Source organism: Schistocerca piceifrons, chromosome 3 (assembly GCF_021461385.2).
Source record: "Schistocerca piceifrons isolate TAMUIC-IGC-003096 chromosome 3, iqSchPice1.1, whole genome shotgun sequence".
NCBI classification, from domain to species: Eukaryota; Metazoa; Arthropoda; class Insecta; order Orthoptera; family Acrididae; genus Schistocerca; species Schistocerca piceifrons.
The window spans coordinates 193,109,088-193,128,177 of record NC_060140.1 but is presented as its reverse complement, the minus strand read 5'-3'; the positions used below and the strand labels follow the sequence as shown (position 1 = coordinate 193,128,177).

General features: G+C 42.6%; 1 protein-coding gene across 3 annotated transcripts in view; it reads right to left on the bottom strand.

Annotated features, from left to right (window-relative positions):
• The window catches only part of LOC124787602 (A-kinase anchor protein 1, mitochondrial-like), a 277,269-nt gene that overhangs the window by 67,654 nt on the left and 190,525 nt on the right, over positions 1–19,090 (bottom strand). Inside the window, exon 1 of one of the 3 annotated variants that reach the window (XM_047254352.1) lies at positions 15,748–15,922. The exons of the other annotated variants lie outside the window; for them this stretch is intronic. The gene's annotated coding sequence lies outside the window, so the exon portion shown is untranslated. Of the gene's footprint in view, positions 1–15,747; positions 15,923–19,090 lie in introns of those variants that run through there. 3 annotated transcript variants of the gene reach the window in all.

Here is a 19,090-nt window from a genome sequence, read left to right as displayed (position 1 = left end):
TCTGGCTATTAAGTAATTTAAATGCAGTGCATGATGTATAGCAAGAGTCTTAACAAATACGACAGCTGCGAAGCACCTAGCATTCAAGATTTTCAGATGTATTTAACCGTACATCCGACAACTGCAAATAACTAATCATTATTGAAATACTCCATATTGACATAGAATGCAGTCTCGCAATCACGTACAGCTGCAGAATGAATTTTCCCTCTGCAACGAAGAGTAGTACGCTGATATGGAACTTTCTGGTAGATCAAAACTGTGTGCTGGACCGGGATTCAACCTGGGACTTTTGCCTTTTGCGGAGAAGTTCTCTATTCGACGGAACTGTCCAAGCGCAACCCACAATTCGCCCTCATAGCTGGACTGCCGCCCTTTCCTCATCCCCTACCTTCCAAATTTTCCAGAATTTTTCCTGTATACCTTGCGGGGCTAGCATTCCAAAATGAAAGGATGTTGCGGAAACACGGCTTAGCCACAGCATGGGGCACTCTTCCAGAGTGAATTTTCACTCTGCATAAGTGTTTGCTGATTTAAACTTTCTGGCAGGCAGGCAAAGTATCAGATTCGAATTCCGGTCCAATATACATTATTAACCTGCAAGGAAGTTTCATTTACTTCTGTTTCCCAGTGTAAACCGTCGATTCATCTGCCAACAAGCCTATTATCAAGTCAAGGTGTTTATTGCATGGTGCAGTTTCTAACCTTTATGAAAGCTCTTTAGCACCGTCTACACAAAATACCTCGCAGGCGGCTGAACCTACCCCCTCGCGATCTTCGAGACAACAATACAATACGACTTTAATTTGTAAACCAGCATTACATCTTAGTGATACCAAGGATAAAGAGCCTTGCTGGAACTGGTCCTATATCGAAAGGAAAAGATGATACTTGTGTTTAACGTCTCGTCTTTAAGTCCCGTCGACAATAAGATCATTAGAGACAGCGCGGTAGCTGGGATTGAGAACGAATTCGGCAGTGTTCTTTTCAAGACAACCATATTGGTATTTGTCTTACGAGGTTTAGGAGAATCATGGAAAACGTAAATCTGGATGGTCGGACGGGGATTTGAACCGATGTCCCACCTTGTTCGGTGGTATGGCGAAAGCGTAATACAAACACAGCAGTTATTTACTTGTACAGATTCGACTCCGGAATGAGATCAACATCAGCGTAAGTATTAATAACAAAAAATAACCGGTTTAATGTCCTACTCATCTATTACATTACATGTAAGGGAAAGAGCCGTCGTAGTTCAACGCCTGGGCGACATTGGGCTCATAAAAGACTGATCATTCGCTTAGTTGGGCACGAGGGGGAAGATCTGGCTCTGAGCACTATGGGACTTAACATCTATGGTCATCAGTCCCCTAGAACTTAGAACTACTTAAACCTAACTAACCTAAGGACATCACACAACACCCAGCCATCACGAGGCAGAGAAAATCCCTGACCCCGCCGGGAATCGAACCCGGGAACCCGGGCGTGGGAAGCGAGAACGCTACCGCACGACCACGAGATGCGGGCAGGGGAAGATCTCCTGTTTGATTTAGGGACCTATGCATGCATCACTGAAGCATTTTATGGATACCACGGAAAATGTAAATCAAGATGGAAGCAAGAAGACCTGAAAAATTAGGTCAGAAAATATAAACACGACGCACAAACGATCGTGACTTCGTGCACTCTGAATAGCCCTGCATGCCGGGTCGGGAGTCAATGGCGGATCTCTGTCATTTGCGGGCTGTTCATTATAAGCTGAGCTATCCGAGCATGCCTCGCGGATCTAATAAAAAAATTAAAGTAGCTATACCTCTCCTCTGTATTCCAAAATAAATGTTCCGTATTATCAATACAAGGCTAGGTCATCAGCAGGATATGTATTCGACACTAGCATCTAAAAACTTAAACAAATTCGGCAAATGAGAAAACCGGTTGTCAAGATTTCCCCACGACCAGAATTGTGCTTTCCGAATACAAACAGAGTACAGTTTACTTCGAATAATAAATTTATTCACACGTAAAATATCACAATTCATTAGATCAGTCGTGTGAGAGCATTCTTTGTGAGCAGAACATATTTATTAGCAAGATTTACAGCGTACAGAGGTGAATCGTTGCTATCAAGCAGACTGTGGTCTCCATCAGCGTTGCATGTGGCACAATGTGTAATTACAATGCTTTGGCGACGTTTGGGACACACAAAATGTTTATGGGGATCAATATACGGTTGGTCATGAATGCCTACGCACGACAGGGCCGATATCCGAGCCTAACAGCACGACGAAATCAACATATGTCTGCAGAGCTTACAGCTGCCTCGGGTGATTCTAGTTCCAGTGTCCGCTCACGGCAATGTAGAGACGAGCCGCTTTATTGCAGAATCAGCATCAGTATTGGACGATAGATGGAGAAATGTACTCTTCAGAGGTCAGTCGCACTTCGATTTGGAGAACCGGGCTAGCTGGCTGATCTGACTGGCTGGTGTGGGGAGACAAAGCTAGACGAGTGTAAGAAGATTCTAACTGCTTGGAGGGACATTGTTAACCATTGGTGGTATAGAGATGAGGTACGGAAACTACATGTGCGATATTTGGAGATGAAGCTAGTCTAGACATTATTTTCAAGAACGTATCTCAGTAATGGGAACGGCTATCAACTGCCAACATGGCTCCTGATCTACCTCCTAGCAAGCACGTCACATCGTTGCCAAGCACACTGTGAAGATACTGGTAAGCATATCTTCTGTTAACTATTCAGCTGGAAAGACTTTCTGGTTTCCTTGGATTCTCAATGTTTACCTTCGGTTCAACGCAGTAATTAATGAAACGTGTTGGATATACTCATGTGACAAAGTCTTTCGATTAAATATTGCAATCCAATCTTCATGCTAAGGAAAGAAGCTCTTACATCTTGATTACGTGCCACTTTTGACTGCTAGTATTCCTAACGCTACGTTGCAAAGCGATCAATTACTACTACGCTCATCTTCGATCGAAACAACTACAAATATACCAAAAGTTGAGTTATACATTCAACTTAAACGAAGATCAACGATACGTCCAACTTAACAGCTACTTTCCGAAAAATCAGGGCAGACTTCGATAGCTTAGTTTAATGTAGGCCTACTTAATTTAAGAGAGCAATTATCATCAGACAGACAACTGCCTTACTTAAAAATAACCCTCGTATTAAGACTTAATTGGAAAGAAGGCCCCTGGAGTAGAAACACTATATCAGAATTACTGACATCATTGGGAGATCTAGCAATGACAAAATTATTCCACCTGGCATTCAAGATATATCAGACAGGCGAAATACCCTCTGACTTCAGGAAGAATGTAATAATTCCAGCTTCCAAAGAAGGCAGATGTCAACACTATCGAACTACCAGTTTCAGAAAGTCATGCTTACAAAACATTGACGCGAATTATATCCAGAAAAGCAGAAAAGCTGGTACAAGCCGACCTCAGCGTAGATCAGTTTGAGTTCTGAAGAAACGTATGGACACGCAAGGCAATATTGTCCCTACGACTTGTCCTGCGAGATATGTTGCAGAAAGGCAAACCTACGTTCATAGCACCTATAGGTTTATAGAAAGCTTTTGACAATATTCACTGGATTACACTCATTGAAATTTTTAAAGTAGCAGGGATAAACTACAGGGACCGAAAGGTTATTTACAACTTGTCGAGAAACAAGACTTCATTACGAAGAGTCGAAGAATATGAATGGGAAGCACTGGTTGAGAAGGGAGTGAGAAAGGATTGTGAAGGAGAATAAATGGAAACTTATACCTTTGTCGATAACACTGTAATTATGTCAGAGACTGCTAATGAGTTCAGCTATTTGGGAAGCGAAGTAAGTGATGATGGCCGAAGTGAGGAGATATAAAACGTAGACTGGCAATATAAGAAATGCATTTTTAAAAAACGGGAATTTGTTAACATCTAATACCAAGAAATCTTTTGTTCAGGTATTTGTCTACGATGCAGCCACGCAGTGAAACGAGAACAAAAGGCAGTTCAGACAAGAAGAGAATAGTTGCGGTTTAAATATAGTGCTATAAAAGAATGCTGCAGGTTACGAGTACAATGAGTAGATCGAACCTCATGTGAGACGTTACTGAATCTAAATGGGAAAATCAGAAATTTATAGTAGAAGTTGACTAAAAGAAGAGATCGGTTGATAGGGCCACATCCTCTGAGTCATCAAGGAATTGCCAATTTGGTAATGGGAGCGAGTGTGTGAAAGTAGGGAGGAGGGGGGGGGGGGGGGGCGTAGAGGGAGAGCAAGGCTCGCATACAGTAAGAACCTCCAATCGGATGTAGGTTGCGATAGTTACCCAGAGATGAAGGTGCTTGCACAGGATTGTCTAGCAAGGAGAGCTGCATCAAACCAGTCTTCGGACTGAAGGTGACGACGACGACAACAACAACAAAGCAACATGTAAAAAATCGGTTGGGAAAACGCTGAAGCCGAATTGAAACGCACGAATTACCTCCATCGTATGGGAGACAGCTGCTGAACAGTTGTCTCGTTGGAAGCAGTGTCAGTATTTCGACGATTAAAAGGCAGAGAACGACAGACTTGCTTTTTGCTTCACTTAGAAATGTAAGCCGGCCGCTGTGACCGAGCGGTTCTTGGCGATTCAGTCTGGAACCGCGCTGCTGCTACTGTAACAGGTTCGAATCCTGCTTCGGGGATGGATGTGAGTGATGTCCTTAGGTTAGTTAGGTTTAAGTAGTTCTAAGTCTAGGGGAGTGATGACCTCAGATGTTAAGTCCCATAGTGCTTTGAACCATTTAGAAATGCACTACCGCAACAAAGACAGAGGACAGCGCGTAATTAATCGCAGAGTGACTTACATACGTCACCTTCGTGCGGATGCTCTTGAACACCAGTTAAAACTACCTTCAACAATTTTTTTGTCCTGACAATGTTAAACTTGTATTGTGGATTAAAAAAAAATAACCTTTGCAGTTATTAAAAGATTACATCGGCGATAAGCATGCGTGGATCGTTCGACTAACACGGTCCTGCTCGCAAAAGACAGGAATCTAACGGAGATCTGACTTTTTATTCGCTTCTCGAATCGCGATAAATAAAGATATCCATGGTCAATAACCACTACATAAAGCTAAAAGCGTTAGTCAATCCACTGCTTAGGCCTGAAATAATCAATCGCTAGGAATGTACTGTTCTTGGTTTCTTGTCATGGAAATTGAGAGCTCAATAATTCTAGGTAACTGACACCGTGAAACTGTTTTAACACAAACTGCTAGATCATCTCAAACGAAAGAACACTTGTCACGGCAGCTGCTCAGTCCACAGAGTCAAAGGATTGGTATGACAGGTAGACAAATAGACAAAGCTGCGTATTTTGCGAACAGAATACTGTTGACTAACAACGCTATTCATTGCCTACGGGCGTTTCCCGACGCTAGAGTATGCAAATAACTCAAGGGCGCATTCACTGGTAGTCAGCCGAATCCTTTGAATACGATGCCATTGAAACAATAATTGACCATAGCATTATTTTATCCATGATAGCTGGAGAACTCAATGCTTGTTTGGATCTACAATGACAAGAAGAAAAAAAGCAATGGACAACCAGTTAGTCGTACTTTTCGTCGACAGAACAAATTATTTGGCCGAAACTAGCCCTTGTGCCTAAGGATACTTCTTGTCAAAATTATACTGTTTTCCTAAAGTTGGGGACGTGTGACTTTTCTAAAGTAATACAGAACGTTTCGTGTACATTAACGTAGTACATAACGGAAGAAAAAGAACTCTATGAATCGGCAATTACCCGTTGTCAGCACAACATTGCGACGTTCATTTAAAAACGATATAACCAATAATCACATCCCTGTCTGAAAATAATAACCTGTTTCGTCTCTCTAATGACACAACTGTAGATGTGGAGCTAAAGCGTCACAAAAACAAATGTTCACAAATGTTCATTAATGTAACCTGTGATCTTTGGGAACCGGCAAGTTTCTCTTCATGTAAGGCTGTCTTCCGCTTTCAGGCTGCGTGAAGATGGACCGTGAATTCCGGCTGTCGAGGACAACCAACGTCCCTGAATTCCGGCTGTCGAGGACAACCAACGTCTTCTAAGTCTGGTGTAAAACTGCCTCGTTACAGGGCTGTGGTGCAAACCCTCCTCTACATGTGCAACGCCATAGCAGTACCGAGCGAGATGGCGCAGTGGCTCGTAAGACACTGGACTCGCATTCGGGAGAACGACAGTTTAAAAGCCCCTCAAGGCCATCTAGATTTAGGTTTTTCCGTGGTTTCCTAATTTACTTAAAGCAATTGCCGGGATGGTTTCTTTGAAAATGACACGACCGATTTTGTTTCTCCTAATAATATTCCTTCCATTATTTTATCCATTTTGATTAGAAAACTATTCCTTCTTTCCGACGTAAATACCAGCCTAAGGAAGGTGGGTGAGCCAAACATGCGGCACGGTTTTAATGATCACAGTGATTTTTTTTTTTTTCATTTCCGCTGCTGACTACGAGGGCAAATTAGAATAAATCTCCAGTTTATCACACTACTCCAAAGTAGGATCTACGTAACCAGCATTAGTTCCAAGTCTGAAATTTTTCTTACACACCACTCTGCGTTGACGTACCTTCATCGGTTCGTCTCCAATGTATTACTCTCCCGTTTGTCATGTATGATTCATCACTCATTAGGGGTAGCTTCGAAATATGGTTCAAATGGCTCTGAGCACTATGGGACTTAACTTCTGTGGTCATCAGTCCCCTAGAACTTAGAACTACTTAAACCTAACTAACCTAAGGACATCACACACATCCATTCCCGAGGCAGGTTTCGAACCTGCGACCGTAGCGGTCGCTCGGTTCCAGACTGTAGCTTCGAAATTCTCACGAAACAATGTTTGTAGACACACTGGAGAAACTTTTTCGGAGTCATCTTGTCATCCATATAATCTGTCGCCCTACAACTCACGTATTCAGAAAGTATCTCGGTGGATTACTGTAGCAATAAACAACATTTAATAATAAAGTTTTGCAACACCACCTCCTGCTAATACCAGGTCACAGAATTCTCCAATATACTTGAACTAAGAGCCGAATGGGAAAACAGATATTGCAAGACCTTGCAAGAGATGGGAATGTTTTCGTTTGAGTGTTCGCAACAGGCAATAGCCAAATCCTTGAAAGGAAGGTTGTGGTGATAATCCGAATCTTTACAAACTACAGAGATATTATAGTAGCATGCAAAGTCGCTCTTTTCCATCATTACAGGCCATTGTATCAGTTGCCTATAAATTCCCAGTATCGCCTACAAAATCATTATCTTGTGGTGCAACCACGTACTACAAGGTTTCGAAATACCGATACACGCCGGGCTAGCCGTAGTATAGCAATCAGTAATGCAATCTACGGCGGTTTCATCACCAGCTTTCTCTGGCATTGTCGTGCTAATAGCATGGCCAACTGTTCGAATTATGTCTGGATTTCTCACCGATACTTGGACGTAGGCGGCCAAAAATTCGTGCAGTGCAGTAACTTGTATCGCAATCAGTACAGTATCCGCTGATAAAGATCCCTCACGATTTCTGTGTCAGACGTCTTAATTTTAACTGCCTCATATACGATGCGACGAGGGCGTCTCTAGTTCAGTGCCGCGTTGTTGTCGTTGCTGTTAAGCCTGGATTTCTCGAATGTGAGACATACGTTCGAGATGGGGTGATAACTGTCTCGAAATGTTTAACTTACATTTTCAATCAGCTCATCAGGAGATGTTTGGATATCGTACAGAAAAACAGAAATACGTTCGCGTCTATTGCTGCTGCACACGTACAATACGTGTCAAATGAAAGCTAAATACTTCAAAACGACATCCAGGACCAACATCCCTATTATTATTCTTTCAATATTCTTTCATTCAACTGAAGAACATATCTTCCAAGTAATCTAGGAAAACTGTAAACTTATGTAAAGTGGGGATGGATAAGAAACGAAAATCTCGGCGCCCAGTCTAAGTAAATAACTGCGATACCATAAGAGATTGTTATAACACCTACAGATGCTTGAATGTGGTAACTTCCGTATATAATAAAAGATTCTGCTATCAGTGCTTCAGAGAAACTTACATGGAAAGAGATGACTTTTAAGGAATTTTAGAATGATCGCTAATAAGCCATTTGGTCTAAAATGGTCTTATTTAAATCCGAAAATGCTTACGATCTGGATAAGATATTAAAGTGTTCTGAATGAATGTTCGAAGTGGTCCAAAGAATTCTTTTTTTTTTTCATTCTTCAAGCTCAGATGATACGACTCACTAGATAATCACTCATTCTCGTGCTCTGTCTCTGGATGCCAAGAGATCGAAGGCAGGGTGAAACGCAAGCAGATTACATTAGTAATCGCATCGAGACATTGGACTATGTTATAATCACTGTGATCTAAATGGCACAGGCTCCATATTAAGTATTCCTGCAGGCTTTGGCAGCAGTTTGGACACCAATCAAAAAATCTTAGAATTTACGTCGCAAAATAAGTGGGAATGTCTACAGGAAAACAGGTTTTACAACGGCCGAAGCTATCCACCAGAATGTCAAAACGCATCGTGTGCTGTAACAGAAATTTGGCCTGGATGAGATAGCAGCACTGGGAAGAAAACATTCGGTAACTCCGAAATTCTTTCTAATTTCTGCGAGTTACAAAACCATTTTGTTGTGGAGTCGTCCTTTCTAAGATTACAAACGCAAATGAGATCGTAGCGTGGAGTTTGAATAGGTGTAGAGAAACACCTTCTCACTCACTTTGATAATAGATCCACACCAATATCTGGGAGAGTAGCAAGCGATCGTCGATAGAGAATGGCTGTATTCACAACTACATTTTAAACCACCTGATGCACGGCACCAACCACGATGACACGTCTCAATAATACATTAAAATATGGTGTTCTTACAATCTACAACCTTCTATACGCGAAGTTTCGTGATGTGCATTATGTTTAGAATTCCTTTTAACCTTTGACGAAACAAATAATTATCAGTAAACGAAGCAACTTTACCAACAGTACCTTACTGGAACAATACTGCTCTCTTGATGATTTTAAGCATAATTCAAATTACTCCAGCGCTTTGTCTAGCACACATTTCCGTGCTACCTGTACGAACTCGATGATTTTTCCGTAGCTATATTTTATTTGATCGACGAAAGAGGAGATCGTACGAAGAAATTTCTCGACGATGGCAAATAAGAGACTGACAATAACCTCTTTCACAGGACGATAAATATATGCACATTTCATCCACAATTGCAAAATCTGCATGTAATTTCACACAAGTACAGCCGAGAATGTGAGTGTTGTCCCAAATAAAATCTGTACGTCTGATATAAGTATTTTTATGACCTCTGCGTCAACATGACCCTGACTGGACGGAGAGTTGTCTACATTGAAATAATGGTTCAAATGGCTCTGAGCACTGTGGGACTTAACATCTATGGTCATCAGTCCCCTAGAACTTAGAACTACTTAAACCTAACTAACCTAAGGACATCACACAACACCCAGTCATCACGAGGCAGAGAAAATCCCTGACCCCGCCGGGAATCGAACCCGGGAATTTGAAATAATAATATATGCATACACTAGTAGCCACTTCTGATGTGCAATGCATCGCTGATCCTTTTACTGAGGTCGTGATGTTCCGAGTTTTATACACATTGCTATCAAGCAAAAGTAAATGTACATACATACCTTATTACTTAAACCACTGCTCGGTATATGGTATAACGATGTCGGTAACAGGAAAATAGGTTTTGTGTTGGTACCTATGTGATTATCGTTTTAAACCTCTCCTGAAACACGGCTCTCCTGAAACTTCGCACAAGGCTACCACTATCGGCCAGTTTATGGAAATACGGATGCGCTTGCATTGGAACCCCGATCTCTGTCCTGCTCAACGTTAACCCGCCGCTCACAAAATTTGGGATTATGTGAAATGGGCTGTTTCACGGGCATCGAACACATATCATTTTAAACTTGGGAAGAAGTACATGTATTACTGACCGATGATCATAAGAGGCTAAATCGGTGATGCTACCTTGTTCTCAGCATTAAATATTACCAGTTACGAGATTGACAGGTTTAACTATTACAGGGGGACAAATGCTTAATCGATTCTTAACTGAGTTTCTTATAATCATTTTATTGTATGTAGAGCATAAAGCTACAGCATCCAGTGCTGTTACGTATACATAGTTTTCCAATGCATTCTTCATGTAGCAGGCCATATCAATGCGGGGTCAATGCAGACAGACATCTCCATTGTCGCTAATAATTGTGGGGATACGGTAATAAAAAGAGGAAAGGCATGAAGGTTACGGTTAAGCGCATCGTCGACGATGTCTCGGTAACCACTATGCCACTGTGAGATACAATGCAACTGCAACTTCTGCTGCAGCCTTTAAATCTACAAACTACAGACAAGCAGGCGTTTTTCGGCGTATACCTGTCTGTGCTTAAGTTCCAAGAGTTCCAGCTGCCCTCGAAATACATCGGAATAATACTGCCGGCCAGTTGTTCGGACTACTTTCACTCGCCAACGCACCAGACAACCACGCACACACAAATGTCTAGAAACTTTGAGGTGAAGGGTGGCTAATATGAGCAAATATCCCAACATGCGCAACACTCTCGCTAATGCAATCTCACAGGCCTTCCGAATGAAGCTGTGAAGTTATTTCACATTGAACATACAATGGACGCGTTCTTGGGGATGTTTCAGTTTCGAAGTAGCTTTTATTCACTTTCGTCCATCAATTTTCGATGTGTAGTCTACTGGAAAAGTAGTACTTTTTAAGAAAAGTACCTCATTTCTTACAAGAACTCAAAACAAATTTTCTTTCTCAACAAAAGACACGTTATCGATACTAAATAAAAGGTTTACTATACAGCTGTCTCATATTTTACATCTCAGAAGTAAAACAGAAACTGCCTAAGTGTTGTAAAAAGTAGTTATTTAGTTTCTCATCGCTCAATGTTTGCCCCGAGCCACGGTATGCGTCTCCAACTGGACAACAAAAAAGAGGATAAATAATCGATGGAATGCAGCCAACGAAGTAGAATCAATTGCAGGAGTGATACTGTCACATTGTAATCTCTACTGAATTTTCTCGCTTCTGTTAATCCGCATTGATCACAGGCCACAACAGACATATTTCGAGAGAAATGGAAAAATCTTACGAAGGGGCTTAACAGAATACATTACACACGAATAACATTTGTTATATGAGAATAAGACGTGTTATGTGAGAATAACTCGTAACTATACAAGTTCGAGTGCCATCTTTCCTCCTGTCAATGACATGTTAATAGCAGCGGAAATTGGGTTGCGAGCTCTCCTATCTCGTGGCGCGTCCTTCACAGTAGTGTCGGTGCGTCACACCGCGAACCGTTAATACCGTGATTGCCCTTGTGAAATAGCCTTCAGGGGATGACTCAGTTTTGTCAATACAGCGTTCTTGTATCAGTTCACATTCCTGGGATTCCTACGTTGCCACTACATTCATATTTACTCTCGCGACACACGATAATTCATGGGAGTCGTCACGAATAACAGCACCTACCAACAGAAAGCCTCGTAAGGAATGTGGGTTGGGGAAGAAGGTGAACAGCAAAACTATTTTCTTCCCCCTCACCAATACTCTACACCCCCTCCTTCACAACACCGAATCTCACAATTTGGCAGAATGGCATCTGTGCAAATCGTCTGAGCCTAACCACTACCGGACGTTCCTTCGGAACTGTAGCTGTGCCATTAGAGCACATCTCATCAACAACATAATCTTCGAGATCTGATAATTGAGCTATTTACAGCGCCCGTCAAATTTCAATTGTTAAGATATCGGAAGTCGGCGTCCCTTAACGTTTTTCCGAAGTGTACTGCATTCTTTTTTTTTTTTTTTGGAGCAGATGTCACAGACAAGGAAAGCTGTGTAAGTATTTTGACCCGCAGACTGTTCAAAGCTCCACTTTTTCGTCAATATTTTGGCTTACCTTTTTGTTCCTTATTGAGTCTTTGTAATCCGACTGAACGGGTCGGTGGGAAAAAGTGCTAATCTATGAGAGCGTCATTTTGACTCACTGGGTTAAAGTAAAGACAAGAACTTACATAAAATAAAACAATGTAAATAGTAGACAGCTCTTTCAAGTTGTAGAAATGATACTATCTGTTACCAGCATATAGTGAATTCGATAACGCAACAGGTAATCCATGCGAAATTGCGAGTTTGTACTTTCTTCTCCCGACCCCTTTTTATCAATAGTTTTCATTCTCTCAGTGTTCACTCATCACTGAACCCAGTCTTCGGAGATTTAGAATACCGATTTCTGTGCATTGAGCTTCGCATGGACACTCTCATGAACTCCCATTTTATTCCTGAACTGTGGCCACCGAACACTGGAGGGCGTACGAACATCGTGCCTTCTTCGATCGTATGGTACAGAAGGCGCGACGAAGAGCTCTGCAGGTTCTGTGAGAGCTAAATTACATAAAAATAGCTGCACCCCGGAACTGGCACGGGCACAAACAGTCCACGTCTAACGAATAACCTGGCGGTGATTACCCCAGCGTCTGGCCGCGGCGACCATGTTAAAGCCGGGTCTTCCCAGCCTCTCGTGCGCTTCACGACGCGGAGGACGTGACTCGCTAAACACGGCTTGGGACTTCACCGCGACCTTGGAATAAGATAACACGCGGACGCTGAATTGTCCACAGACTTGACGTTCCAATAGTATATTTTTCTTTTCCATCATAAAGTAATTCTTTGACTGATTTCTTGACATGGAAACTACCTACACAATATAATGGACCTAACTAACCTAAGGACCTCAACACACATCCATGCCCGAGGCAGGATTCGAACCTGCGACCGTAGCGGTCGCGCGGTTCCAAACTGTAGCGCCTAGAACCGCTCGGCCACCACGGCCGGCCGTTTACTGTTCGAATGGGCTCACGCTTGAAATAATTTACAGAGAATGCGTTTAGCACAATTTCGGATATTTTATGCGTACCTCCTGATTTAAACATGTATTTTGGCCAACATATACAGCGTAAACAGAAGTCACAACCACCTATAATTGTTTCGTATCATGCCAGTTCACTTACCGTAATCTAAAACAAAAGGGCGAAAAGGACACAGCTTAAAGAAGGGAGACAGTTTGGGTACATCAACATTCGAGCTGGGATACCTTGTTGCTTCACATTTGGTTGATTTGCATTAAATTTCTTTAATGTAAATAATCATTCGCTGAATATATATTCGTCTCAGACGTAAATGACCTAACTCTGTCAGCTACTATATATAATATACCCTTGGCGAGTAATTTATTTCAGATGTCTCTGTATTCAATATTCTTAAACTTCTGAAAGTGCTGCGTAGTCCAAGCGTTTTCTCCGGGGGCGAGGACAAGGACTGATACACATACCGCAACTGTTTCCAAGGTAATAGCGGACCAGCATACGGCCGCGTGCGCCTTGGGCCAGCACTTTCACGCTCCTCTAATGATGCCGTCAGTGCTCTGGCCGGGAACAAAGGCTGTTATTTCTTGTGCTGCTGCGATCAGTTACCGAGTAACTGACGAAGGCGGGTTTATTCTGCGTAAAAACTACACAGATCCCTGGAGAAGTTTTTAACTCTCACCAGTCACAACGAAACATTGCAGCTCCCATATGGTGGAAGGCCGAAAACCAAAATCTTAATAACAACCGATGCTATCAACAGGCATGTCTCGTTTTCATTAAATGAATACGACATATTTGGTTTAAGGTTCATCCGCACAAAAACTAGAGCTAACTGTTATCTGACGATTCAGAAGCCGCACGAACTGGTCAACAGTTGGAAAAGTAAACTGACAGGCGTTTGAAGATGGGTGCAAACTATCCCGTGAGTGCCTACTTAGAGAGTTTCAAGAGCGAGCTTTGAGTAATCTAAGAATATACCACAACCCCCTATGCTTCGCTCCTGTAGAGATCGCAAATACGAGATTAGACTAATTCCAGAACACACGGAGGTGTTTAAAGAATAATTCTTCTCGCGGTCCATACGTGAAAGCAACGCAAGGAAGCCTTAATAACTAGTACAATGGGAAGTGCCCTCCGAAATGGACATCACAGTTGTTTGCAAAATGTAGATGCAGATATCAGAATGCATGTGCCAGCAGACATTTTCAAGAATAAAGGCAACAGTTACTGGAACACTAAATTTAGTTAAATGGTGGTAATGATAAATGTATTATTGAGACGCCCCTTTTGTTTTGTCTTCACAATTCACAGCTGTTTGAACTGATGGCTCTGAGCACTATGGGACTTAACATTTGAGGTCATTAGTCCCCTAGAACTTACAACTACTTAAACTTAACTAACCTAAGGACATCACACACATCCATGCCCGAGGCAGGGTTCGAACCTGCGGGCGCAGCAGTCGCGCGGTTCTGGACTGAAGCGCCTAGAACCACTCGGCCACAACGGCCGGCTTTGAACAACTCTTACAATTTATTCAGAAGCGTGCCATGATAAGAGCAGAGTTTTGTGTGTTGTGTAACGAGAAAATGTAAACAAAATTTTCATCTTACGAGAAATCCGACTGACAGCATGAGAATCCCTACAGTAATATTAGCACACTTCGACTAGAGGTTGAGGGAGAGAAATACACAAAGAACGTTTGATTGTGATCAACTAATACTTTCTTAGAGGGAGTACGAGGAATCGCAGAAAGCCGAAAATACGTTTGTGGTCCTACACTTAAAGCAATTTCATTTCGATAACAACAACGTGTTATTGCTTCTTAGTAATCCAGGCGAGTACTGTCGTGAACAAGAATAGCAGCTTCAACACCGAAAACCGATGTTGAGTACCGTTAAAGAATAAAAGAAGACCGTTGATTATGGTGCGGGGGAGGCTGCAGCGAAGAGGTAATGACATGATGGCGGAGAGCACAGCACAGCGGAGGTGCGCATGCCGGACAAACCGGCTGCTAGCCAGGCGGATTGCACGAGCCGCAGGGCGGAACGCAGAACTGCGCGTTGTCCGTTCTGTTCCGGTTACTCCACCGAGAACTTTCCTCTCCTTCACAGTCGCCTGCTCGCAGCGTTTTGCTGAGAGGCGCTGTGGATCGGGGCCTTTTTCGTTTCCCCAATGTCGTACATACCGGGCGCCTATTTACGGCTTCCTAATGTTCGACGTGAAGCACAGTGAGTTAATTATGAGCCTGTCAAGCAACTCTGGGCAAGCCTGGAAACATCGAACACATGCATGCTGTCTGTTAAAGAAAGTACGATACCGAAGGAAATAGCTTGCTGATAAACACCTCCAAAACACCCGCTGTCGAATTTCCAACTTATTTTCGTTTGCGTGACAGTCTTCTTAGTAAAAATATCCGGCTTGCGCCTGTCGTAGACCGTACGTGCATTATAAAATACGCGCAAGGGCAACAATAAGGATCATCTAACTTCCAAAAAACACGAGTACGAGGAGGAAAGTAAGACACGTGGTCTGGGGTATGACAGTTCAAATACAAGATTCTACGGGAAATAATCAACTCTACAATGTATGAAGTCAGTGTATGACGTGAGTTAATATCGTGGTAAGTCATAAAAACAATTCAAAAGAAGCCCACAGCCGCATACAGGCACTGTCAGACGGCTGCGCGCTTCCATATGCTAGCAGCTGACGGCAGCACGACACTTACCGCCCCATGGCGAGGGGTCCCGCCGGTAGCAAACCAAAGAAGAAAGTACCGCTGCTCAGTCGCGGGATTCGCTGCGTATTGGGAAGAACACGCAGCGACGCCGGCTGCTGGCACGACCAGGTCAAGAGACGGGCACGCACGACGCACTGCTGACAGCACACTCACGACACGGCACCACGTGGCTGTCTGATCGCAGTTGCGCTGCAGCGCTAGCTACCAGCAGTCCGCGCATGCGCAGTTCGCAACGCTACCGCGGCGCTGCCGCTCAGCCGGTTTATTCCGTCATCGGCGCGTAGCAGATTTCAGATGCGCAACGTGTGGTCGCATTTCCGCCTGAGATCGTTTCTGTGGAGGTTAATCATCGCTGCTGCGTCTCTTTTGTTGTTATGTTGTTCCTTGGCTGTTTTGTTTCAAATGATTACTTCTGATTACAGCTTCCCAATGATCTTATGACGAAAATGATTTGAGGAAGTAAGTTTCTAACGAAGACCAGACTCTTCTCCACGAGGCATTTTTTAAAGACCAACTTTTCATGCTTCTATGCATTCATCTCTTTAACCTTTCCTCTACAACATTCGACATGCAAACATTCGAATTACAATCGACAATTTGTATTCGCAATTAGACACTAGACAACACCTCCTTTTTCTTTTCTTTTTTCTTCCGAGACTATGCCAAATCCAAACAGATTGATGAAATACTTGTCGACGTTTAAAACACCACCGAGATAATGAAATGTTTTCATGTGCGACCACAATTCATCATGCGTTTTCGTCGATCTACATGCGTCTCTTCCATGGTACCTGTTTTAATCGTCTCCAAATCAGTACCGCCTTGGTATGTGTTCCTTATTCATTTGGGCTTCTTTCCGTGTTCTTATCTTCAATGTACATGGTCAACTTTTTTTTGTGCCTTTCTACCGTACCGTGGTGTATGTATCAATCAAATACAGCGAGGTCGCGAAAGCGGTCTCCAAAAAAAATTTCGTTTATTTAATGCTTATCACACAGGGTACATAAATACAGAAGGTACGTCTGGAAAAGCATCAAATGAAACACATTCGTTTCTGGGACTGATATGTGAAATTACGCCGGCCGGGGTGGCCGAGCGGTTCTAGGCGCTACAGTCTGGAACCGCGCGACCACTACGATCGCAGGTTCGAATCCTGCCTCGGGCATGGATGTGTGTGATGTCCTTATGTTAGTTAGGTTTAAGTAGTTCTAAGTTCTAGGGGACTGATGACCTTAGAAGTTAAGTCCCATAGTGCTCAGAGCCATTTGAACCATTTTGTGAAATTACACTTTCAAACATAAAGTACAGAACTATTTGTTTCCTCAGCTTCTGTTCATTTTTATACCACATCCTCAGCATCCTGATACACGAGACACCATGAGCTAGCATTTGAAAAGGATGGAGTAGAAAGCTGGTTGGTCAAGTTCAAGGAACTACACCGGCATTCCGTCTCTTCATGCTATCGGGAGAATTCAGGAAAAACCTAAATATAGTGATCGAACGAGGATTGGAGCCCGTGTACTTCTGAATATGAACACAGTCCAGTAACCACTGTCACTTCATTCAGTGATAGGTTAAAATATACCGAAACACTGGTGGCGAGGAAGAGACACTAAAACAAACCCAGCGCAACATGGTTCCTTATTCTTTCTTTTGTATTCTTAGCAGAGAGTGGCTGCCGACATTTAAAAATTCTAGTGAATGCTGGAATTTCCATTTTTCTGAGTTCCTATACAGCCTCATGTCTCTCTGTCTCAAGCGTAAGACACAACAGTGACACTTTATCGCTGCACTTCATTTTGTTTGGCAGCCCCTACTATAGCTCTGATAAAAAACCTTTGTGATTCACACACTTACTTTTACTTTACAATCACATAAGAGGCCACCCAAAAATTACGTCAAACGAATTTCATGATTTTTGGAGCCCTCCCCCCATCCTTATTACAGGTGGTCAAATTTGTGCGACTCCCATCCCCTGGTGAGACGGCACGGATTTTGCAATTTTAAATTTAGAAGCTATTAAGTTAAAACAACACTTCCAAAATTATTAGAATAGTTCTATATAAAATCTTTATTTCAAAAAATCAACAATGAATCAATCATTTTAGAAAATTCACGAAACATGTCAAATCAAATTAACTATACAAAATTCAGTCTAGAACTTTGAACCCATTTCTTTCTATTATTTATGGCCGGCATAGTAGTCACTGCGGTCTCGATTTGGATAATGTTTGGAACATTGGATGTGTACACATTATCTTCATCCAACCATAAAGCATCGTCATCGTTTATCATAGTACTTCCCTGGCATGTCTAGCTGCAATTCTTTGAGGACGAAACTTCATCATTTGCAAAACCTCTTGTTGGTTTTTATGTGATTGCATGTGTTGGTTAGTGGCTTTATATAATGAAAAATATTTACCACAGATGCCACAAGATCTTTTAAATAAGTACCCTTCGACACTGGGCAATAGCCATCGTACGGAACGTGCTTCAAATGTGCTGACGCTCTGAGGTCCAAGATAGCTGTAGTAACAGCGTAGCAAATTTACCTTCGGTGTCGTCATTACCTACATGTACGTACCCGTCTTAATTTCGTTTAATCAAAACAGGTAATAATCGCCGCAGGCTAGATTGTCGCACACCGCATCACGCGACAGCCTCGCATTTTACAATTCTTCGAAAATATTGCGATTCACGTATATGATTTGCGTACCAAGTAGCATCGTTTTCCAGTGTCCTAGCCTGTACGATATCCAAGCCAGGTATCTGTTGGCACAATATATTCGGCCACCACAGGAAAACCGTCAATGCCCAACTGGTCCCAAATATTGGCCAACACGATGCCTGCAATCTCAAAGTTCCGTTTTGCTAGCCAAGTCAGTGGTTCGATAACTGAAATCAAGATGTGAACCAAAATTGTTATGTTTTAATACAATAGCGGTAAGTTCGCGACTAAGAGGCGCCATTCGCCCTTACACTCTGTTAAATGCACTTCTTCCTGAAGCATTAGTGGCAATGTAAATACACTACTGGCCATTAACATTGCTACACCACGAAGATGACGTGCTACAGACGCGAAATTTAACCGACAGGAAGGAAATGCTGTGATATGCAAATGATTAGCTTTTCAGAGCATTCACACAAGGTTGGCGCCGGTGGCGACACCTACAAAGTGCTGACATGAGGAAAGTTTCCAACCGATTTCTCATACACGAACAGCAGTTGACCGGCGTTGCCTGGTGAAACGTTGCTGTGATGGCTCGTTTCCGACTTTGATAAAGGTCGGATTGTAGCCTATCGCGATTGCTGTTTATCGTATCGCGACATT